This window comes from Schistocerca nitens, chromosome 3 (genome assembly GCF_023898315.1).
Source record: "Schistocerca nitens isolate TAMUIC-IGC-003100 chromosome 3, iqSchNite1.1, whole genome shotgun sequence".
NCBI lineage: Eukaryota > Metazoa > Arthropoda > Insecta > Orthoptera > Acrididae > Schistocerca > Schistocerca nitens.
This window is the reverse complement of record NC_064616.1, coordinates 156,737,202-156,762,375: the sequence shown is the minus strand read 5'-3', so window position 1 is coordinate 156,762,375 and position 25,174 is coordinate 156,737,202. Positions and strand designations below refer to the sequence as shown.

At 37.4% G+C, this 25,174-nt stretch overlaps 1 protein-coding gene across 1 annotated transcript in view; it reads right to left on the bottom strand.

Annotated features, from left to right (window-relative positions):
• Positions 1 to 25,174, bottom strand: part of LOC126249536 (EH domain-containing protein 1-like) — a 170,060-nt gene that overhangs the window by 24,611 nt on the left and 120,275 nt on the right. The gene's annotated exons all lie outside the window — the stretch shown is intronic.

Below are 25,174 nucleotides of genomic sequence, written 5' to 3'. Positions count from 1 at the left end.
CAAGATTTTCTGAACTGAAACTGATGACAATATTGGGTGCAGATACCAAGAGGATAATGATGTCAACAAGCACAAAGGCTTGTCGTAATAATGGTCACCCATACTGAAAAGTATCTCTTCTCAACAGCAGAATCTCAACGTCTACATACTCTAGGCAAGGCAGATTTTAGATTTATCAACAATTTCTGGAACTGTCAGAGAGCTCAGTCAGTATTTCAAAATATGTTATGCAGTCTTATAAAATAGAGTAATTCAAGATAAGTGACTTAAACTTTTGTTTACCTCAATAAGTTTCATGTCTCCTCATTAATATTTAATTAATAAGTTTGAATATATAAATGTTTTTCAAAAGTTCAAGAGTATGACAAAAACTTGTCACCACAAAAACATCACAAGAATGCAATGCTGAACACTCCCTCAGAGCTGAAGAATTGCTCATAAATTCTATGACTGCTTTGCTTATTTAAATGTGCAGACAATATGTTTTAGTTAAAATTAATTTTCTTTGCCAAATTTTCTAAAGTAATATTATCAACATGATAACATTTTTAGTGTCGTTGTGAAGTAGTCATTTGTAGTGAGTGTCCTACAGTTAAATTAAAGTCTCTGTACTCACCTTGTGTTTGAGTTTGGAGAAAGGCTTAACATAAAATACCTAAATATTTCCATTTAAAAGTAAAGTCAGTTTTTTAAACAAAGATTTCAGATGAATTCTGTTTTCAAACTTAAGTTTGAGTCAGGTTCCTCCAGAAATGTTGAATTAAGATTGCTCCCACAAAGCTGCTGACCAACCTTCATGGTTTTGGTTTGTTTTTTCAGGGGAACTCTTAACAGCCTTCATGTCTCAAAGAGGTTAACTGCTGTTGCAGAAGCTGTGTAGAACCACAAATGTACAGAAGTTGTGCATAAGGTAGGCAGTGATTTATTTCACATGATAATTAGGGTATTGTTCTATCATGAATAAAACCAGCCAATCAATTCTGCACTTTAGTATTAAAGTTCAGTTTTATAATGTGCCTTATTAAAATGGAAATACATTAGGAACACTGGTCAAAAGTTCAATAAATATTTTGTAATGTAAAACATGAGAAAAATATAGTTCTGTCTAGTGTATAAATATTCAGAGACCCAACTGGGTGAATGCAGGTGAACACATGTGATAGTAACATATGGAAGGCAGAGCAGGCGACTGTTTTTTGTGTCTTGGGTTCATGTGGCTGGCCACTGCAGTAAAAACAGCCATACATGATGGAAAAGATTGCAATGCATGTGACAGATTCTGTTAAATTCCCCTAAGGCAGAGAAAAATACTTCACTTATCACAATCCTAGCAAATTATGTGGCAATAAGTGCACTGGCACATATTCTACTGTTTATTTTAGTTAAATTTAAATTACAACACTAGGAAAAAATAGTGGGTTGCACTTTTGTGAACTTATATTTCTACTCTTCAAGTGTGAGTCTGGGTGGGATTTTAATGAACATTGTGATGAGCAGTTCGGTTACAAGCTCAAGGAATTTCAAACTGCTGTATGTGACCAATTTGCAGATAAGGTCATTGTTATGATTACCTGTGGATGAGCCACACAAAATATAACTGACAAAAAATAAATAAATAAAAACAAGATTTGTGTAACATTTTCAAGCAAGCCTTCTGGGTTTCTAACATTCTCTATTGACATAACTAGACCATCTGCAGAGAAACTATTTCCAGATGACCATGTGATAATCAGCACATTGACACAGATTTTAGGTTTCCTTAGTTACTTATTTCTTCATTATTGATTGGTTCATTTATTTATGCATCCATAGAACGATACACATTGTATGGATGTTGTCAAATGTTTGTACAATATTTTTTATTAAAATAAACACGCCACTTACAGTATTTATAGCTCTTATATTTAGTCCTACTCTTCTAATAATGTCATAAATTATTACATAGTACAATGTTCATGAACATTAAGTTATTTTAAATATTCATTTACAATATGATCACTATTATTTAGTGAATATTTTTTTTAGCCTTTGGCTAAGGTGTGGAGACCATTTACATCTTTTATTTCTAGGAGCAGTCTATTTTACAATTTTATTCCATGGTATAATACACCATTTTGAGTTTTTTACTTTTTCTTCTGTTTAGATGAAACTCTGTCTGGGTTTGGTTGTATGGTAATGTATTGTGCTGTTTATGGTGCATATATTAAGATTTTATACATTATGCTGCGATAGATGTCCTCCCTCATGAACCATAGACCTTGTCGTTGGTAGGGAGGCTTGCGTGCCTCAGCGATACAGATAGCCATACCACACCGGAGAGGTATCTGTTGAGAGGACAGACAAATGTATGGTTCCTGAAGAGGGGCAGCAGCCTTTTCAGTAGTTGCAGGGGAAACAGTCTGGATGATTGACTGATCTACCCTTGTAACACTAACCAAAACAGCCTTGCTGTGCCAGTACTGCGAATGGCTGAAAGCAAGGGGAAACTACGGGTGTAATTTTTCCCGAGGCCATGCAGCTTTACTGTATGGATAAATGATGATGGCGTCCTCTTGGGTAAAATATTCCAGAGGTAAAATAGTCCCCCATTCGGATCTCCAGGCGGGGACTACTCAGGAGGACGTTGTTATCAGGAGAAAGAAAACTGGCATTCTACGGATCGGAGCGTGGAATGTCAGATCCCTTAATCGGGCAGGTAGGTTAGAAAATTTAAAAAGGGAAATGGATAGGTTAAAGTTGGATATAGTGGGAATAAGTGAAGTTCAGTGGCAGGAGGAACAAGACTTCTGGTCAGGTGAATACAGGGTTATAAATACAAAATCAAATAGGGGTAATGCACGAGTAGGTTTAATAATCAATAAAACAATAGGAATGTGGGTAAGCTACTACAAACAGCACAGCGAACGCATTGTTATGGCCAAGATACACATGACGCCCATGCCTACGACAGTAGTACAAGTCTATATGCCAACTAGCTCTGCAGATGATGAAGAAATTGAAGAAATGTGTGATGAAATAGAAATTATTCAGATAGTGAAGAGGAATATTTAATAGTCATTGGTGACTGGAATTTGGTAGTAGAAAAAGGGAGGGAAGGAAACGTAGTAGGTGAATATGGAATGGGGGTAAGAAATGAAAGAGGAAGCCGCCTGGTGGAATTTGGCACAGGGCACAACTTAATCATAGCTAACACTTGGTTCAAGAATCATAAAAGAAGGTTGTATACATGGAAGAAGCCTGGAGATACTAAAAGGTATCAGATAGATTATATAATGGTAAGACAGAGATTTAGGAACCAGGTTTTAAATTGTAAGACATTTCCAGGGGCAGATGTGGACTCTGACCACAATCTATTGGTTATGAACTGTAGATTAAAACTGAAGAAACTGCAAAAAGGTGGGAATTTAAGGAGATGGGACCTGGATAAACTGTCTAAACCAGAGGTTGTAGAGAGTTTCAGGAAGAGCATAAGGGAACAATTGACAAGAATGGCGGAAATAAATACAGTAGAAGAAGAATGGGGAGCTTTGAGGGATGAAGTAGCGAAGGCAGCAGAGGATCAAGTAGGTAAAAATACGAGGGCTGGTAGAAATCCTTGGGTGACAGAAGAAATATTGAATTTAATTGACGAAAGGAGAAAACATAAAAATGCAGTAAATGAAGCAGGCAAAAAGGAATACAAACGTCTCAAAAATGAGATCGACAGGAAGTGCAAAATGGCTAAGCAGGCATGGCTAGAGGACAAATGTAAGGATGTAGAGGCTTATCTCACTAGGGGTAAGATAGATACTGCCTACATGAAAATTAAAGAGACCTTTGGAGAGAATAGAACCACTTGTATGAATATCAAGAGCTCAGATGGAAACCCAGTTCTAAACAAAGAAGGGAAAGCAGAAAGGTGGAAGGAGTATATAGAGGGTCTATACAAAGGAGATGTACTTGAGGGCAATGTTATAGAATTGGAAGAGGATGTAGATGAAGATGAAATGGGAGATATGATACTGCGTGAAGAGTTTGATAGAGCACTGAAAGACCTAAGTCGAAACAAGGCCCCGGGAGTAGACAACATTCCATTAGAACTACTGACAGCCTTGGGAGAGCCAGTCCAGACAAAACTCTACCATCTGGTGAGCAAGATGTATGACACAGGTGATATACCCTCAAACTTCAAGAAGAATATAGTAATTCCAATCCCAAAGAAAGCAGGTGTTGACAGATGTGAAAATTACCGAACTATCAGTTTAATAAGTCACAGCTGCAAAATACTAACGTGAATTCTTTACAGACGAATGAAAAAACTGGTAGAAGCTGACCTTGGGGAAGATCAGTTTGGATTCCGTAGAAATATGGGAACATGTGAGGCAATACTGACCCTACGACTTATTTTAGAAGCTAGATTAAGAAAAGGCAAACCTATGTTTCTAGCATTTGTAGACTTAGCTAAAGCTTTTGACAATGTTGACTGGAATACTCTCTTTCAAATTCTGAAGGCGGCAGGGGTAAAATACAGGGAGCGAAAGGCTATTTACAATTTGTACAGAAACCAGATGGCAGTTATAAGAGTCGAGGGGCATGAAAGGGAAGCAGTGGTTGGGAAGGGAGTGAGACAGGGTTGTAGCCTATCCCCAATGTTGTTCAATCTGTATATTGAGCAAGCAGTAAAGGAAACAAAAGAAAAATTCGGAGTAGGAATTAAAATCCATGGAGAAGAAATAAAAACTTTAAGGTTCGCCGATGACATTGTAATTCTGTCAGAGACAGCAAAGTACTTGGAAGAGCAGCTGAACAGAATGGACAGTGTCTAAGGGATATAAGATGAACATCAACAAAAGAAAAACGAGGATAATGGAATGTAGTCGAATTAAGTCGGGTGATGCTGAAGGAATTAGATTAGGAAATGAGACACTTAAAGTAGTAAAGGAGTTTTGCTATTTGGGGAGCAAAATAACTGATGATGGTCGAAGTAGAAAGCATATAAAATGTAGACTGGCAATGGCAAGGAAAGCGTTTCTGAAGAAGAGAAATTTGTTAACATCGAGTATAGATATAAGTGTCAGGAAGTCGTTTCTGAAAGTATATGTATGGAGTGTAGCCATGCATGGAAGTGAAACATGGACGATAACTAGTTTGGACAAGAAGAGAATAGAAGCTTTCGAAATGTGGTGCTACAGAAGAATGCTGACGATTAGATGGGTTGATCACATAACGAATGAGGAGGTATTGAATAGAATTGGGGAGAAGAGGAGTTTGTGGCACAACTTGACAAGGAGGAGGGACCAGTTGGTAGGACATGTTCTGAGGCATCAAGAGATCACAAATTTAGCACTGGAGGGCAGCGTGGAGGGTAAAAATCGTAGAGGGAGACCAAGAGATGAATACACTAAGCAAATTCAGAGGGATGTAGGTTGCAGTAAGTACTGGGAGATGAAGAAGCTTGCCCAGGATAGAGTAACATGGAGAGCTGCATCAAACTAGTCTCAGGACTGAAGACCAAAACAACAACAACAGATGTCATCACATCTGCAGCTTGTTGTCAAGTGGCTAGCATTACTATCTCTGGATCACAGTGTCCCGGGTTTGATTCTGGGCCACGTTGCCAGGTTGGGGATTTTCTTTGCCCAGGGACTGGGTGTTTGTGTTGTCCTCATCATTCCATCATCATTCATGAAAGTGACTAGACTGGACTGTGTACAGATTGGGAATTTGTATGGGTGGTGATGACTGTGCAGTTGAGTGGCCCACAAATAAAACATTATCATCATCATCAGATGTCATCATATGGAACTGTCAGAATTTCTAGCTTTTTGAATAATTCTTTAGACTTGTTGCCTTATTACTGTTGGTTACTATTTGCACAGCTCTTTTCTGTATCTCAAAAATAGTCTGCATGTTCCCAGGACTTATGCCACAAAACATTATCCCATAACTGACGCTACTTTGAGGCATGAAATTTGGCATGCTGGAGCAAGGATTTGTGTAACATGCTGAAGGTGGCCTCTTTGCAAAAATTCTCACATGTTCTTTCTATTTCAGTTGACAGCCTACATTCATAACCAAGACTTTGGCATCACTTACACAATATAGTACATCATTCTTTACTATCTGTGGCGGCACGGTTCTCTCCGTCCCTTTACGACGAACCTGCACCTGTCTGTGAACATTGTCTCAGCAGATAATCAGTAGGAAAGCCGAGTGAAACCTACTGTACTTCAACGTGAACCAGGCTGCAATTAAAATCACCAGTCTACATTTTAGGAGAAACATGAAATGAAAGGTTGGAAATTTTGTCCTCAACTAATATATTCTGAAACTTAGGTGAACAAGTATCACTGCCAAGCCTGTGCTAGTCTTAACAGAGTCACTCACAATCCCTTTCACTCATGTTAGCAAGCAAGTTTATGGTGTTGCATTTCCCGAAAATGTAATAGCTACAAAAATACTAATTGTTTTTGATTGAGAACATTCGCCAAATATTAAGTCTGTTGGTACCAAATGCAGTCACAGTTTTTAGCCACCGACCTGCTCAATATGCCATGTGGAATAGATGTCTTTTCTCATCACAAAATTCACTTAAAAATTCCGAAATTTCTACACACAAATCGGAATAATTTTGCCATCACTTTCCAACACTTTTGATGTCTGAAACACTGCTAGATCTGGCAACTTATCATTTTCATCGGAACTACTACTGCACACGTCCGATCTCTTTCATGGCTAGGCTTCGGCTCTTGTCTAGATCACTCTAAGTGTTCTCTACCAGCAGAGAAAAATGCGTGAAGAATATTGCTGTACCATTGGTCAGTTTACTGAACAGCCAATAGCAAAACAATATTCTCCCACGTCAGTCCGTACTTTTCATCCATGACCAATCGCAAAATAGTAAACCTAATGACTGCATTTTTTACCGACGTAATTATCTAATATGCTGATGTTTAGCTTATGCATAAAGTTATTTACTATTGTTATTTATACTTGAATTAACTTTCCCTTTACCATAAACTTACTTTACAAATCTATTCCACAAAAATCCCCTTTGTTCATATCCATATTTCTTCGAAATGTTGTCACACTAAATCCTACTACACAACTCATTAAACAATTATCTTCATATTAACCTTAAACCACACTCACGCATCATTCATACTGCTAAAATACATTTATAACATTTTACATACAGAAAAATACATAATAACACTTTATGAAAATACTAGAACAGTTTATGAAAAACATTCTATTACTTTAGTGCACTCTAGTGGTCACAATCGAAACTAAAATCACAGTCCCCCTATCCAATATTGTCCCCTATCGGTTGATACATAAACTATGTGTGCGTCCAGTCTCGTGTCACCATCTGTCACTACCCAGCTCTGAGACACATCTCCCACTTAACCGCCTCCAAGGCAGGATCGTTATACTGCGCTACGCCTCATGTCATTGTTTTTTTTTTTTATTTAGTTAGAAGTTTATACATATTATCTTTTTCACATTTAAAGCTAGTCTATTCTTTAATGACAAGTTGTGGATCTCTCTCAGAGCTTCATTGGATTTTTCTTTCAGCTGTGTTGAATTTTTGTCAGTAATCACGATGATGCTGTCATTACAAACAGTACTTTTTCTCCACAGATTAGATTAGATTAATACTTGTTCCATAGATCATGAATACGACACTTCGAAATGATGTGGAACGTGTCAGGTTAATAAAAGATGTCTGTACAAGATATTACATTACACAAAATATTGCATAACACTAATGTTTAAATTGTTTTTTTTCCCTTAATTTATATCTAAAAATGTAGCCAATGAGTAGAAGGAGTTGTCATCTAGAAATTCTTTTAATTTATTTTTAAATGTTAGTTGGCCATCTGTCAGGCTTTTGATGGTGTTTGGTAGGTGACCAAAGACTTTTGTGGCAGCATAATTTACCCCTTTCTGTGCCAAAGTCAGATTTAAACCTGCATAGTGAAGATCATCCTTTCTCCTGGTGTTATAGCTATGCACACTGCTATTACTTTTGAACTGGGTTGGATTATTAACAACAAATTTCATAAGTGAATATATATATTGTGATGTTACTGTGAGGATCCCTAGATCCTTAAATAGATGTCTGCAGTATGACCGTGGGTGGCTCCAGCAATTATTCTGAATACATGTTTTTAAGCAATGAATACTTTTCTACTCAACAATGAATTACCCCAGAATATGATGCCATATGAAAGCAGTGAATGAAAGTAGGCATAGTAAGCTAATTTACTAAGATTCTTATCACCAAAATTTGCAATAACCCTAATAGCATACGTAGCTGAACTCATACGTTTCAGCAGACCATCAATGTGTTGCTTTCAGTTTAGTTTCTCATCAATGGATACACCTAAAAATTTTGAAAATTCTACCTTAGCTACAGACTTCTGTTCCAAGGGGGGGGGGGGGGAATCATTTATCTACATAAGGGAGAGGATTGGGCTCAATACACTTAGATGGGGGCTGCCTATATTAGTATATTTCAGATCTGATAAGTGTTTTACTACTTATCTTTTAGAAATAGGTGACATTTCAACCAGTCTTCCAGTTTTCCGAGTATGACTGAAACTAATTCTTTGCCATACATCTTATCATTAATAGGTCTATTTTATGTAATAAAATTCTGTGGTCAACTGTATCAAATGCCTTTGATAGATCAAAAAAGATGCCCTTTGTATTCTCATACTTGTCTAGTGCTTTGAGTCAAGACTACCTACAATGTATTGTAGGTGGTCTTGTTTGAGTACAGCTTTGGCAACCTGTGCTATAGCCAAAAGATATGAATGGTGGGCTCCATGTGGTTCCCAAGTCGTGCAGCAACTGTAAACCATAAAATTACCAAATATGCAGCAACCAGTTGCAAAATCATGTTTTATTTATTCACTTTTGCAAATTGATTTCAACTGATTAACAGCCATCATTGGTGCTTTCATCCAATATGTGCCCTGAGTAGTAATACTGTCTTAAGCAGTGGTCAAACATAAACTTGACCTCTGCTTAAGACAGTATTACTACTCAGAGCACACATTGGTTGAAAGTACTGATGGGGGCTGTTAATCAGTTGAAATCGATTTGTAAAAGTGAATAAATAAAACATGAATTTGCAACTGGTTGCTGCATATTTGGTAATTTTATAGCCAAAAGTGTAGCTCTTGTGGGCCTGGAACTGAATTGCTCATTGCAGAGGAGGTTCTATTTATTTATTTACTTCATTAGTCTATTTTTCATTATGGTTTTTATTATTTTGGAAATACAAGATCACTAAGAAATTGGTCTGTGGTTTTCTGCATTTTCTGCATCACAATGTTTTAGTATTGGTATTACTTTTACTTGTTTCAACAATGTAGGAAAAGACAGATCACTTCTTACTATAAAGAAGACACATCAAGTTGCAGAAACGCACAATTAAAAGATGCTTACATAAAGCTTCTGGCCACAGCCTTCACCAGTAAAAGAGAGACACACACCATTCACACACAAAAGCAAGTACACCTCCCACATGCATGATCACCAACTACAGCATCTTGAGCTGGAATACAACTATCACGTGTGATGCAAGCAGCAATCTGGAAGAGGTGGGGAAGGGAAATGGAATAGGAAGTGCTGGGTGGGTGGATTGATCAGGTTTTGCACCTGGGTCTTCCACAGGAATATGATCTTTGTGTCAAGGGGTTGGAATTCGGAATGACATAGGGATGGACTAGGATGTTTTGGATGTTGGGTGGGCAGCACAACAGCACTTTAGGGGGGTGGAAAGTATCTCAAATAGGATGTTCCTCATATCAGGGCATGATGACAGATAATCAAAGTCCTGGAGAAGGATGTGGTTCATTTGTTCCACTCTGGGGAGCTACTGGGCAATGAAGGGAACACTCCTTTGTGGCTGGTTCTTGGGGGTGGTGGGAGGATTGGAGGTGTTATTTTGAAACTTTATTACCAAATAAATTTGTGCACTGGACTGGGACTCAAACACAGAACCCTGCCTATAATGAGAATTGTCCTTGCCCACTGAGTTATCCTCACATTACTTGAGGTCCATCATCTCAGTTTCAATACTAACAGCACCTCTGCCCTATTTTTCAAACTTCTCAGAATGTCCCCCGTATAGCTTACTAAACAAGCACTATTGGAAGAAAGGACATACTGCTGAAGCAGCTTAGTCATTGCCTAGGGATTTTTCACAGAATGAATCTTTCACTCTGCACCAGAGTGTATAGTGGTTTGAAACTTCATGCCATATTAAATCTGAGTGCCAACCTGAAATTTGATCTAAGAACCATGAATTTTTCAGGGAATGCTCTGACTTACATCTGAATGGGCACAGCTCATGAAACACACTTACACCTTCAATACTGCTGGTATCTGTCTCCTACTTTTTGAACTCCTCACAAACCCTCCCAAATATCTCACTCAACTTTCACACCTGAAATGAAGGATGTGACAGAGAAATCACATGATGGAACATTAGATATTGAATCCAGATTGGATATTTCAGTTTGTTGTAGAGTGTGTATTACTCTGGATCTTCCTGGAAGATCAAACTGAGTGCCGCACTGGCACTCAAAACCAGGATGTCACCATTCATGTGCAATGCTTTTACTGAGTGAGCTATTTAGGGCTGACTTGTGGTACACACTCAGAACCAAGGGAGATGGAGCAGTGGTTAGCACACTGGGCTCACATTCCAGAGAATGATGGTTCAAACCCTCATCCAGCCATCCTGATTTAGGTTTTCTGTGATTTACGTAAATCGCTTCAGGTAAATGTCGGGATGGTTCCTATGAAAGGGCATGGCCAACTTTCTTCCCCATCCTTCCATAATCTAATGGGACTGGTGACCTTGTTGTTTGATCCCCTCCCCCGAATCAACCAACCAACACTCAGAACTATGATACTACCGGTATGCCTCCCCTACATTTTGAACTACACGCAGGGTCTTTGTATACCTTGCCAGGATAGCAATCATGTATAAAAGAATATAGCAAAAATAGAAACCTGAACCTTGTCTTTACCAACTTCCCTGTTTCTCTTTTCTTTTCTTTCCAATTATACAGCATAAAAATGCCAATTTGTTTCATGGTTTTCAGTTTCCTGTTCAACTGTTTTCAGTTTCCTGTACAATTGGTTGGGCCAGTTAATTGTAAGGTGAGAGGAAAGTGAGGGAAAGTGGACTGTGCTCAGTAAAGCACTGGGATGTTTGCACTGACCTTTGAATTGGTAATAGCTTAATTTTACAATTAAATTCTGCTTGCCTTGATTTAATTATTTAGTGAGCTTCATGTACTTCAGTACGCAGATCAAGTGCAATGAAAATATTTTACTTTATCATAAACAGAGGATTGAGAAGTTGAAGTGTATCTTTGTGAATAAATACGCTAATGGATATGAAAACTGTGATCCCAAGAGAAATGTCTCAAAAAAATACAAACTCTGAAGATGAGCAATGAAGTCTTCTTTCTGCTTATTTTTTTAAAAGAAAAAAACTGCCTTCAGCTAATAAAATACTAAATGAAATAAACTTTATGTCTCAAGTTCCTCATTCAACATCTATAAACAGTGTCTTCTAACTGTTTTTATTGTATGTATTGTTTGAATATGAACTAGTCCAAGATCTAAATGCTAGAGAATTAAACGAAAAGGAGTAAAGTAAATTATGGTCTTTCTTGTCTGGTGAAACAAGGAGAAAGATTCAGTTATGGTTCCCAGTATAGCCTCAGTCCTGGTCTTGGTATGACACAATCTTTAAAAGCTTATGAAAACATTTATCAAATTTAAAACTAAAATATTTCTTTATTTGACAATGTTCCTTCACAAATTGTAGTTGATAGTTTCATAAGTCTTGTGCTTGCATAGTGACCATATAACAAATAAATTGCCCATCTAACAACATATAGCTATTATTTTATGCAGGTAGGAAAGACTGCAATCTGGCTGGAGCATCTCTGATATTTTTGTGAGATCTGAAACAGTTATATTGATAAGAGTGAGCTTCTCTCTAGTCCAGTTCCATGTCTCCATTTGACTTGCACAAATCTACTTTTCAAAGTGACATGACCATATGCATTTGCAGTACTGGATGGTGTAAGCTTAAATTTATGTAGACACTCTGATGTAGAAATTATGTTCTTGATGATGTCATATCACACAATCCATACTCTAAACTCTAGGACAAGATTATGTATCCAGGACTGCTAGCCCCACAACTTAGGTAGGAGAACTTCTGTGAAGTTTGGAAGGTAGAATATGAGGTACTGGCAGAATTAAAGCTGTGAGGATGGGTTGTGAGCCATGCTTGGGTGGCTCAGTTGGTGGAGCATTTGTCCACAAAAGCCAAAGGTCCCAGTCTGGCACTCAGATTAAATATGTCAGGAAGTTTTGACATTACATTTTTTCCAATATATTGATCTACGTCCCGAATATACATTTTGTATCACTCATGTTGCATGGATTGTCTTACATAAAGGTTTTTGGTATCATTGCTATATTTATGTAAGAATGCCTTCTATATGTAATACATTTGAACAAAAAGGTATGGTCATAATTAAGGTGTGGACTAATTGGTGCAACATTGATCAGTGGGTTTCTGCCTCCGTGTGTTGTAGAATTGTAATCAGGCATTTGGTTATGCTGACCTGCTTGAACTGTACATTCTTCTGGATGTGTTTGAGATAGCAGCTTTGACTCACCTAATTCACTGGCTAATCATCACTTATGAGCCATGTACAATGTTTATAGATATGGGTACTATAGGAACAACATAATATATAATATGTTACTGAAAGCATAGCTATCTATGAATGTAACTTTTTGTTTGTAATGTAGAATCATCATGTCATGTGCTTCAAGAATTGCTTGTACTTAGCTACTCTTAGACTCCTGAGTCAACTTTGTTAGTTTGATACGTTTGGCTTACAGTAGTACATTTCTAACTGTTTTCTAAGTGTCAAATATTACAACAAATTCTCTCTCCCCAAAAACATTATTCCCAATTCATGCAGGTTAAGCCTGGTGCTGCTTCCATTCTCATATTTTTGTAAAGTACTCTTTGAGATCTCTAGTCTTTGTTATTATTAAGTAAAAGTTTGATGTTAACTGCATATATATGAAAAACAGTTCTTATATTAACATCTGCATTCTTGTTAACATGTTGTAGATACTTCCCAAGTAGAAGTGTTTGATCAATAGTGTGCAAAGTTATGGCCTTGATGAATGCTCCAGATGATTGTCCATTCACTTTAAACTTGAAGTGAGCGCAAAACTCACAATTTTGAATATTGAGAACTGAACCATATCTAAATCATTGTGTTAAGTAAGTACTGATGACTAATTCTATCTAAAGTCTTAGCAAACCCAATGAAGGCTAATGCTATTTCTTCTTGATAAAAAAAGTTAAACTGATAATGTATCTATATGTTGTTTCAGTGTTTAGTCTTAATGGACCAATTATGGTGCTTCCTTGATAATAACTAATTGATGTATGGAGTAAGGGGAGCATTCTGCTATGTGATGAGCTGCATAAGGATATTGAAACATTGATTTAAAAGTGTTTGTGGTCGAAAGCCTAGTAGAACTTTGGCATCTGATTTCTTGGATGTCAGAATTTCTGATCATTGTGAGAAAGCCAGTGGGAATGCAATGCTTGCCAATGATTCATCATGCATCATTATATCTGCTATGATTAGATTCTTAAAATAAACATGAATTCAACTAGAGCTTGTCAGTTCTTGAGATCTTATGTCAAAGTGCCTTAGGGATAGTTTTGATTTTGTCATCTGAAATTTTCCATTCCAATTGCATTTTCTTCAAAAGCAATCTTAGGAAGAGTTTTTTATTAAGTACCTGTCCAGAAACAGGATGAGATTACCCCTTGTTATCAGAATATGAGTGGTGATCAACAAATACTTATACTGATTTTTTCCTGTAGCTTCTGCTATAGTTTCCTATCTGTACCATGAATATTTGAAAAGCAGCAGGTTTTTTTGTATGTACTGTCCATAGGTGGCACCACTGTTCTATCGGTAGGTTACTAGTAATGCTCCATTTTGTAGATGCTCTTTGCATTTCGGATACCAAACAATGGAGGTGACGCAGAGGAGCAATATGGTGCAACAAAATTATGTTTTTGTTTAAACCATATATCCACTGAAACTTATGTAAAGTTCCAGAAAGTATATGGTTAAGATTCACTATCTCATGTAACAGTGTTTAGGTGATTCAAGGACTTCAAACAAGCCTGACTTGTGTGTGTTAAGTAAGGTGGATCTGGTGTTTCAGCTTCTGCTGTAGCTGAAGTCAACACCAACACAGCTGCTGTGATTGTCCATGAAAATCAGTGAGTAACATTAAGTAATCCTAGTGAAGTGTTGAGAATCTCACGTGGCAGTGCCTTTATAATAATACATGATTATCTCCATATAACCCATGTTTGTGCCTCTTGGGTACCATGTCTGTTGACTCCCAAACAAAAGGCTGCATGAATGGAGACAAGGCATGAGGTGCAGCATCTCTTGACTGATGGAGGGCATGCATTTCTATAACTGATTATCACTGATAATAAGTCATGGCTGCATCATTGTGATCCTGAAGGAAAACAAGCCAGCACAATATGGAAATCACAAGGTTCTCCAGCACCAAAAAAGGTGTAATTTGTTCCATCTATGGGGAAAGTGATAGTGATCACATTTTTTGACTGTCACTGAATAATTTAGTAGCATGCAGTCCCCTCTCACACTGCTATTACAGTAGCATACTACTAAACATCAGTATTGACTAAGTTGAGGCAGCACATTTCAAGGAAATGACCAGACCTTTCTCAGACAGGGTGATGACTTCATTATGACAATGCATGGCCTAACATCTCAGATCAGGTCATGCAGTTTCTGGCTTGAGTCAATATAACCTGTGTACCACATCTGCCCTACAGCCCCAATCTTGCAACCTATGATTTATTTTATACCCATTACTAAAGGCAGAGCTTCAGGGTATTTGATCTCAGACATCTGAAGCAGTGATCGAGAAATTTGAGTCGATTCTGAAGGACCTGACCAAGAATGGCCTGCACCATGTGTCTGAGGACTGGTAGAGATGATGTAAAAAGTGCATTCCAGTAGGAGGGGTGCAATTTTAAAAAAATCATGTAAGCATTGATGTGGAGTAATACATATCTGTAAAAAAATCAGTCTGAGTCTTTGTTGATCAGCCTTCATACAACTTCATACAACATTCAATCTTGTCTGCCAGTAGCAGTCTGGTCAGAAAAGTCATTGCTAATTTTATTGTGGATGTATGTCAATATCTTTAGTGAGCTCTTCATATTTTCCTGATTATGAGATAAATAGATATGTGATCTTGGGTAATGTTCTTTGCACTATGGGAGCATAACTGATAACTTGCAAGGAATGGTTTGACAGCTTGGCTTTAACATGTTTTAATCTGATAATGTTTTTTGCTAATGCGAGGCTCCTGCTGAATAAGCCAGGGACAAATAAAATGGTAGTCCAAGGTAGTTTTCCTCCAAAGTGCTTTATCTCTTGTGCAATGAATAAGAAGTATTTTAAACTGCAGCTTTACATATTGCATTCACCATGTAACCCAAGAGGGTTCTCTCAGTTGAGCAGAGAGTGACTTTTGTCAAGTATTTTCTATGGCAATCTAAAGTCTATTGTCATTTAAAATTGACACTCATGGCCAAAATTCTTCTCCATCAAAAAATTTAACCCCGTGTGGTTCACTGTTGTATGATACACGCTATGACCAGAGAAATTCAGTGACCGCATTTTACCACCTAGAAAGTTCTGGTTAAGGGCTTTAGTTAAATAAATTCTGTCAGAAAAAAATGTTTCACCATGAAAAAATTGTACCCTACTATCAGTTAAAACTAAGGAGTTTGTTATAATTTTAAGATTTAAATTTTGGGTCTAATTCTCCATAAAAAATTAAATTCTGTACCTATTACTATGTTTGTATGCATCTCCACAGTTACATTGGCCTCTAAACAACATGCTTCTGGCACACCTTATGTTTGTTTTGATGGTTCATCAGGATCAGGTCTCAAAAATGTACCATTAATCCTGTACCAAATGATAACATAGCTTTTACAGCATACTGAATTCCTTCTGTAAAGAGAATAGCAGTGTCTCCCTCAGGAACCTTATTTAAAACTGCTACATAACTAACAATATTGAAAAAAATATTGTTGTTACTTTCAGTAACATACAATAGCTGTATCCACAGCAGACAGGTAATTGCTTAGACTGTACAGTCTGATCACATATTATTATTATTATTTATTATTATTATTATTACTATTATTTCAATTTGTTCTATTAAGATTTAAAGTAGTTACTCTATATGCTCACATTATGAATGCGTACTATCATTGCCCCATATCTTCAAACCACAAAATGGCGATTTCGTATTCACAGTGTTCTACTGTATTCATCAGTCTGGAAGGTTGGTTTTTAGTGAGATAGTCAATGTTTTGTTCCACCTTATGACTCACAGACTTATTAACATCTTCAATAACAACTTTGCCTCAGCTTCCTTTCTATGACCTGTTTCTACTTTTGTTGGAGTTTCTGTTAAAGATGTATTAATTATTGTTTGCTTTGGTTTAGACTGATTTTGTTTACATACTTCCTCCACAGTGAATTCATGTAGATGGTTGTAATTTTCTAGGTGGAGCACAAGCACAGTACTACATGATCTTGTTCCATCTTGTCTGCAGGACTCAAAAGACCTTGTTTAGGAGTTAAACTAGTCTCCAAAATTTTTTGGTGAAGTTATCTGACTGGAAAGGTTTGGTATGGGCACAGATGTATCTATTGCAGCTAAAACCATTCTGGCATATGTAGTTCCAGCTGATGTATTTTGTTTTTCCTACTTGAAGAGGATTCAGCTCTTCATCAGATATTGTCACTTGAGAACCGTTACCTTGAAATGTTTCACCAAACTACATTTAGCATATATCCTGCACTATCCCTTGTACAGAACCAACACCTTAAAATCTCTCTGAATTATTTATAACACAACATAATTTTAAAATCAATCTTCATAAATCTTATAAGACCTTACAGAACGCAAACAATAAAATCAGAGCCATTTCGAATATAGTAAAACAAGAAACTGGTAACAAAAAGTCAAAGTAGATGAACATAAATGTTTGAATTAAAGGTAATTTAATAGATAACCCAAAGGATATGGCCAACTTCGTAAACAACTACCTTAGTAATATAGCAAGCAAACTGTAAGAAAATCTTCCAGTAATACAACATACAGCTACAACTGACTATGTACCTTACACAATGCTGCTCCTATCCACCACTGGAGAGGAAATAAGTTCTATATGAAGTTCCAATGTGTCTACTAAAAGACTGCATTAGCAGCATGAAAGAACCTCTAACAAGACATTGTAAATAAGTCATTATCATCAAATTACTTCCATGATTATCTAAAGCATTAAAAAGTTCTTCTCATACATAAGAAAGGTGTTATAGAAAGTATCGAGAATTACAGACCATTTCCATTATTGTTCCTTTTGAAAAATAATAGAAACTATCATAAGACACAGATTTACAGATTATTTAAATAAAAACCAACTTCTATTCAAAGAACAGTTTGGTTTCAGATCTGGAAAGGGAACAGAAGCTGCTAGAGCAAAATTTATAAAAGTAGTTTTAGGACCCTTAGGTGGAGAAGAACAAGTAACAAGCATTATCCTAGATCTCAGTAAAGCATTTGACACAGTTGATCATGAAATACTTGTAGGTAAACTTGAACTACTAGAAATAGGAGGGGGTGGTGGTAAATAAATGGTTTAGGTCTTACCTAGCAGACAGGGTGGAGAAGCTAAAGAGATCCAAAATTTCAAGTGGTTTGTATTATATGGTGAAACATCTTTCAGGTCAAGACATCTGAAGTCCCTTGAGGGCGTGTATTATGCCCAATATTGTTTCTTGTTTATGTTAATGACTTTCCACTGTGGGTCGCACAAGGAGAAACTGTGTTATTTACTGATGACAGCAATATAATAATTACAGATAGGATACCAGAAATATTGGAAGTAAAAGCAGAAAAGTCACTTATGGCAGTCCACGACTGGTCAAATAACAATAAAGTAACTCTCGATGTAAAAAGACTAACAACATGAACTTCTACATAAATAAAAAACTTAATATAACAAAACTTAAAAGTATATAGTGAAACCACAAGGTGCATAGCTGGCACAAAATTTTTAGGTGTGTATTTTGATCAACGATTAAAATGGGCTGAATGTAATAGGGCACTTGGAAAAAGAATTTAAACTGCAAGTTATGCCTTACAAATATTAACGGCAGTGTATAATAGTTCATGCCTAAAACCAATATACTTTGCACACAGACATTCTACCATCAGTTATGCCATAATGTTCTGGGGTGCAAATGTTCAGAATAAGGACAATGTGTTCAGACTATAAAAAAGAGCAATGATAATCATGAGCAAGAGTCACAAAAGGGCCCACTGCATTGAAGTACTCAAAAAATGGGGCATTCTGACAGTTCCAAATGAATACATATTTCAAACTGCAGTTTTTATACAAAAATTTTGAGCAATTTGCAGCAAGCAGCTCCATACATGATTTTCAAACTTGATGCAGCAATTGCTTATACATAGATTGAATAAGTAGAGCAAAGGTCCAAACCCCAATGTTTTACCAAGGAGTCAAGATACATAATAAATTACCAAAAGAGATCAAAAACATAAAGTTCTATAAATTTAAAACATATATTTACTAAAAAATAGTGTTTACTCCATTAAAGAGTTCATAATGTTGCATACTACTCCATACACAATGGCAAGGAGAGGTCGGCTACAGAGTGGTGCAGCAACAGCCACTGTACAAAAGCTGAACAGGAGCAGAAATGATTAGTGAATGAGTAAATACAGTAAACAGAAGATTTACACAACTTCTGTTCCTCCAAGCTTATGCAGACTCATCACAAATAATGCAGCAAGAAATAGTGTCCAGCTCCATGTTAACAAGACAGAGGCTCTCTGAACTAAAGCACAAATGATGGTGTTAGAGCCATGACTAGGCGGTGTCCACATAGCATCACACAGTAAAGTCTCTCTGAGTGTGAATGGGTTGTGTGGATGCTGTTGGTCATCCCACACATTGAGAGCTGCTGGATGTGTGGCTCAGTGGGCATGCACCATAGAATCTGGAACATCTACCGTGACTGCTATCAACATCTGAAGGAAATCTGCACTTCCATTGCCAATTTTATGATGCACGTGAGGTGATATCAATATGTGATACCACATCTCTCCCCCCTAAACCTTGTCTCACCACCATCATGCAGTGTAGATGAATGAACAAAATGAACAATGTAGGAGGGGGGGGGGGGGGAGAGGGAGTAGATGAGGTAGATGGATGCAGGTGGCAATGAGGAGATGAGATCCGAAACAATGGCTGGTGCTGAGCTCTGCCCTGAGTCTACGTGGGAACGCCAGCTGAAAGACCAATCAGAGGACACACACCCACATCCAGAGGGAAAGCAGCAAAGGAAGGTGAAGGCATCCTGATGACTGCAGAAGGACCCAAGGCAGCACATGGGACAACCACTGAAAAGAGCGGCCCAGCCCCAGATGATGGTGGCTGTTGAAATGGCAATGGTTGTAAAAATGCGTTGACTCCCATCAGCTCCCAGATTGATGCTGATGGCATGGGGCCCATAGGAGCCAGATGCAGTCAGGGCTGCTGCACCTAGGCAGCCACACAGTCTGAAAGCACAAAGCCTGCAGTAGGATCACAAAATTCACGTGGATGAATATGATTATGGTGGCGCCTCAAAAATTCTCTGAGTTGATGCAGTAAAAAGAGAGAACATCCAAGAAATCCTACAATAGTGTTTCACTCTCAGCACCTCCATCCATCATAAAACCTGTAAACGACCAAACCATTAGTGTGATACTTTGCCTGTCCAAGTGGAGTTGGTACCACACACGAGAGTGGGTGCTGAAACTGAAGCAAGGTGTGGTGGCACCATCCACCATTCCAATGACGATGGTCCATCACATGACTGGGAGCAGTATGAAGACAAGAATAGCAACAGACCTTAATCCTTTGTATGGGAGGCACAAAGTTTGTCCATCTGTTGCTTAAATGTTTGCACAAACTGTTCAGATTTTCCATTGGACTGACAATGGAATGGTGCACTTGTGACTTGGTTGATGCCAGAGGCAGTGCAAAACTCTTTAAACTTAGTGGCAACAAACTGAGGTTTGTTGTCAGTCACAATCACTTCACACAGTACCTTGAGGCAAAAGAATGATGACAATGCCTGGATTGTAGACTGAGCCATATTAGAGTGCATAGGAACCATGAAGGGAAATTTCGTGTAAGAATCAATGATGATGAGCCAACATGTATTCCAGTAAGGACCCATGAAATCATAGTGCAAATGTTGGCAAGGTGCTCAAGGCTTGGGCCATGCATAAAAATACTGAGGTGGGGTTCACTGACATTCAGCATAGGCTTGGCACTGAGAAGTCAACTGTTCAATTTTGCATCCAGACCATACTAGGTGCAATGATGTCACCTCAACTTCTTGAGGCAAGCATTGCCCAGTGACTGAGGTATAGCAATCAAATCACATTAAGCTGGAGACACTTGGGAACCACAACATGTGACTGATCTTTATCAGTGCAAAGCAAAATGATACCTCAGTGAATTGCAAGTATGCACAGACAGGGAAAATATTGGCGAACCAACAAGCTATGAATCTGTCTGATTGAATGTTGCCAGCCAGTGAGGATATAGTGCAACAGAATCCACAAATCAGGGTCCACAATTGTGGCCTGGGAAATTTTCCAGTGATTAAGTGGAGAGCTATGTGACACATCTGTGTCTTGTGCATCAATGTAGCAACAAGAAGCTGAGGACTCATTGAATGTCAAATCTGGACAGGAAGGAAGGAAACAGCATTTGTTTTGGCATGCTTAGAAGTGGGCCAATACACTATCTCATATTTGACAAAAGAAGGACACATCATTGCAGTTTCTGGACTGTGCAAGTTGGGACTGGTTGAGAAGGGCTAAAAAATATTGCAGAGGTTTGTGGTCAGTTAGCAAGTAAAATTTTCTGCCAAAAGGATACTGGTGAAACTTAGTGAGAGCCTCCTTTTCAATTTTTGAATAATTAGCTTGAGCTTTGTTCAACAACTTCAAAGCAATGGTAACGGGCCTGTGAACAGCACCAAATTTCTGCAACAAAACTGCACTGATGCTATATGAGGAAGCATCCACAAGTTTGGCCAGATCAAAATGAACACGGCCACAAACACTGAGCAAAGCATCTTTCAACTTCTGGAAAGCAGACTGACACTCTTATGAGCAAACAAAAGGAATATTCTTCCTGTGCAAGTGATGTAAGGGAGCCACAATTTGGGTAGCATTAGAAATAAATCAGATGTAATACATGAACTTCCTTAAGACAGATTGCATTTCCCATGCATTGAATGGGGGGTGAAAGTTCATGGATACCAAACAAATGTTATTGAAATGGGTGAACACTCTGGCTATTAAAGACAAGTCCTAAGTACTCAAGTTCAGTCTGTTATGTTTGAGAACAGCTACAGACAACACCTGCAACAGAGTGACAATATTGCTAATGTGCTCTGCAGGAGTGCAATTGAGATGACAATGTCATCTAAAGAATTTCAGCAAAAAGGAACTTTTGCAGTCAGCTGCTCCAGAAAGTGCTCAAATATGGCAGGTACAGAGGCACTGCCAAATGGCAATCTCAAAAATTTGAAGAGACCCATATAAGTATTAATGACAAATACCTTTTGAAACTACTCAGCCAGTGGGATCTGCAAGTAAGTGCCATGGAAATAAATTTTGGAAAAGTAATGACTGGCATCTAACTTATCCAGCAGTTCTTCTGGGCATGGCAAGAGATAACAAACATTCTTTCTTAAAATCAGTGCACAACCAGAGTCTGCTGGACAATTTCTTTAGAATAACAAGAGGGAACACCCATTGGCTGGCAACAACACATGCTGTAACCCACTGTCTTCCAAAGAGTGAAGATATCAGATTGTAATATCAGCAAAAATCTAGTTCTTATACCTAATAGTTTTCTGAAAATGGAACATAAGTATTTCATACCAGCTAGAAAACCACCTCAGAGCACAGGCACCAGTATTTGGTGAGCAGTACAGCCATAACAAAAATTATCCTCAGCAGCAAATGTAGAGAGCATATCTGCAGCAGTGAAAAAGTAAAATTAGATATAGACAAATCAGATGAGGTTGTGCCAGGTTGTCAAGTGAAAGAGGAATGTAAGGAGTGTGAAATTAGCAATAGTTTAAATGAAAAGCAAGTAGTAAGAATTAATGTGTATAATGTTGTGTTGAAAGCTGTGAATGTTGGAAAGGTAAGGGTTACCAAAGTGAAGGAGCCTGTTGCTGTATTGACAGTGGTAGCTATGTACAGACTGTTAGAAATTGATGAGGAAGTAAACAGTGTGACGAGTGTAGAAACAATTATTTGAATTTAAATAAAGTAGACAGTTTGCAAAAAATGATTATCAATGCAAATACGAAAAAAGTAATTTTCAATGTAGATGTAGTGTTCAGTGCATATGTGTTTCCTGGTTGTCAGATGTTTGAAGATTTTGTTGAATTTTGAAATGGAATGGCAAATGTTTTGTGAAGTAAGTGTAAAATTTCACCTAGTATTCCAAAATTACGTGGAAAGGCAGGTGGTCAATGTAATTCCGAACTTACCAGTAGGTAGAGGGTTCACTGTTATGTGGTGGATACATTACATGGTGAGTAATGCCCCCCTGAGCTGTGAGATTCTAGTCTTCTTTTCATATATCGCTTGATCCTCTGACTATCCTATCAGTAGATTAGAAGGAAATTTAATCATCACCTACTTTTCTCATATTGCAGGTATATTAATGTCCCTAAATCAGGGAGTGGCTTTTTTGTTTGTCTTTAAATGTAAGTAGTATAACAGAGGATGGAAGCAAGACAATTAATATGTCAGTTAACATTTTGTGAAAAATGTTTTAACCTTGTTTTGGGTTTAATAATGTTGAGACATTTGTGTAATTAATTTCAAATTCTTTTTCAGCTTAAAGTGTGAATTTAAGAATGGATAATGTTGTATCGCACTTTTAACACAACCACAGAAGGAGATTTCAATTTATAATGTACTGAGGAAACACTGTGAGAGAAGAACAAGGAGAACACTGAAACAATGATAATGATTAGTGACAAGAACACACATATTTATTGATGAATACTCAACTTTGTGCAAATTGACTCAGGAAACAGATCCTGAAAAACAACTACTGGTACAGAAGCTAAGGCTGGATAGTAAACAGTTCTTGTCCTACTATAAAATTCACTGAGGAGGGGCTGGTGTCATCTTGTTAGAAGCAGACGATGTGGTACAAAGTACACAAATAGAAGGCAGTCTTCTCGGTAGTTGACCTCACTTGGAACTGTCTGTTCTGCTATGGCGCCAGTGCATATCACTTCTCTTGTGGTGCCACCAATGTGACTTCTGGGTGTGGCAGTCACTGGTCTGTACACCGTCCCAGGAGTGGGTTGTCAACATACCAATGCCTGTGGTGCTGCCTGGTGATGTGTGCTGTGCTTACAACACCACACACACACTGATAGTGTAGCACCAGTAGAAATAAATTTACCATTGCTCTGCTCACTTCATGGTAGAAATGAAATCAGTATCTCATAATGTGCTGCTGTCCATGAGAATAAGTCAATATCTTGCTCTTCAAGCTAATGTAAATTTTTTTTAGATAAAACAAACAGTGTTACCAACCATACTGACTACAAAAACAGAGTGTTTGTCATGGAGGAGCCCTTCAGGCAGGTTAAGAATAGAATACGTAATTTTCAAGTGAAGTAATATACTCACATATGAACTGCAAAATTTTGTTATAGAAAATTGGTTTATTGCTGTAAAGAGTCACTTTAGAGTTAATTTTTAAAAACAAAACAAAGTTCGGAATTAAGGATTTATGATACTATGCTGAAGATATATTTAATGAAGTTATGCAGAGTAATAAGGAAGTTAGTAATGAAGTAATAATGAGTATTGTGGAGGGCAGCAATGGTTAGGGACCCTCTCTTTGTGGTAGTTTTTTTTCTGCCGATGCAGTGTTACAGCTAACAAGGTTCCCTAGGCAAAGTATTTAATGAGAGTACAGGCAAACTGAAAGAATGAAATGTAACTATGTGAAAGTGAATATAATTTTGTTATGGTGAAGTTCACATGTGGTCTGAAGCAACATTTGATAATATGCATGTAATTAATGATACTTCAAACAAGAGTTGAATGGAATGTTAATATTTGAACACTATATGAAACAATATAATGCTGCACAATTATATTTCTATTACAATAAAAAGTACTATTTCCATCATTGGTACCTATAGCTTTAAGCGAATATCCATTGCAAGGAAAGATACCATGGCAACTAACTAATTACAACATTTGAAATGGAAACAAAAATTCTGATAGAGACAAATAATTTAACTGTGTTTCCAGTAAAGTTTCATGATTTTGCTTTTTAGTAACACCAACTCAGATTAAGAAAGATACACCTCTACCCCTTAATTGAAGTAATTATGTAATGAATTATTATAAATTAGTAATAAATGTTAAATACAGAATGATTTTTTTATTTTTTTCAGATGATGCAGTCATCTATAACTAACTAGTGTCTGCAAGAAACTACTAAATATTCTGTCAGATCTTGATAAGATTTCCAAGTGTTGCAGAAAATGACAACTTGCTTCAAATGTTCAGAAATGTAAAACTGTGCACCTCACAACATAAAAGAATGTAGTATCAAATGACTATAACATCAATGAATCAGAGCTGGAATTGGTAAACTCATACGGATACCTGGGTGTAACACTTTGTAGGGATATGAAATGGAATGAGCACATAGGCTCAGTTGTGAGCAAAGTGGATGGTACATTTGTAGAATACTATGGAAGTGCAATCACTGTGCAAAGGAGATTGCTTACAAATCACTCATGTGACCCATTGTAGAATATTGTCCAAGTGTGAGGGATATAGTGGGTATTGAAAGTATACAGGGAAGGGCAGCACATATGCCAAAGGCTTTTTTGAT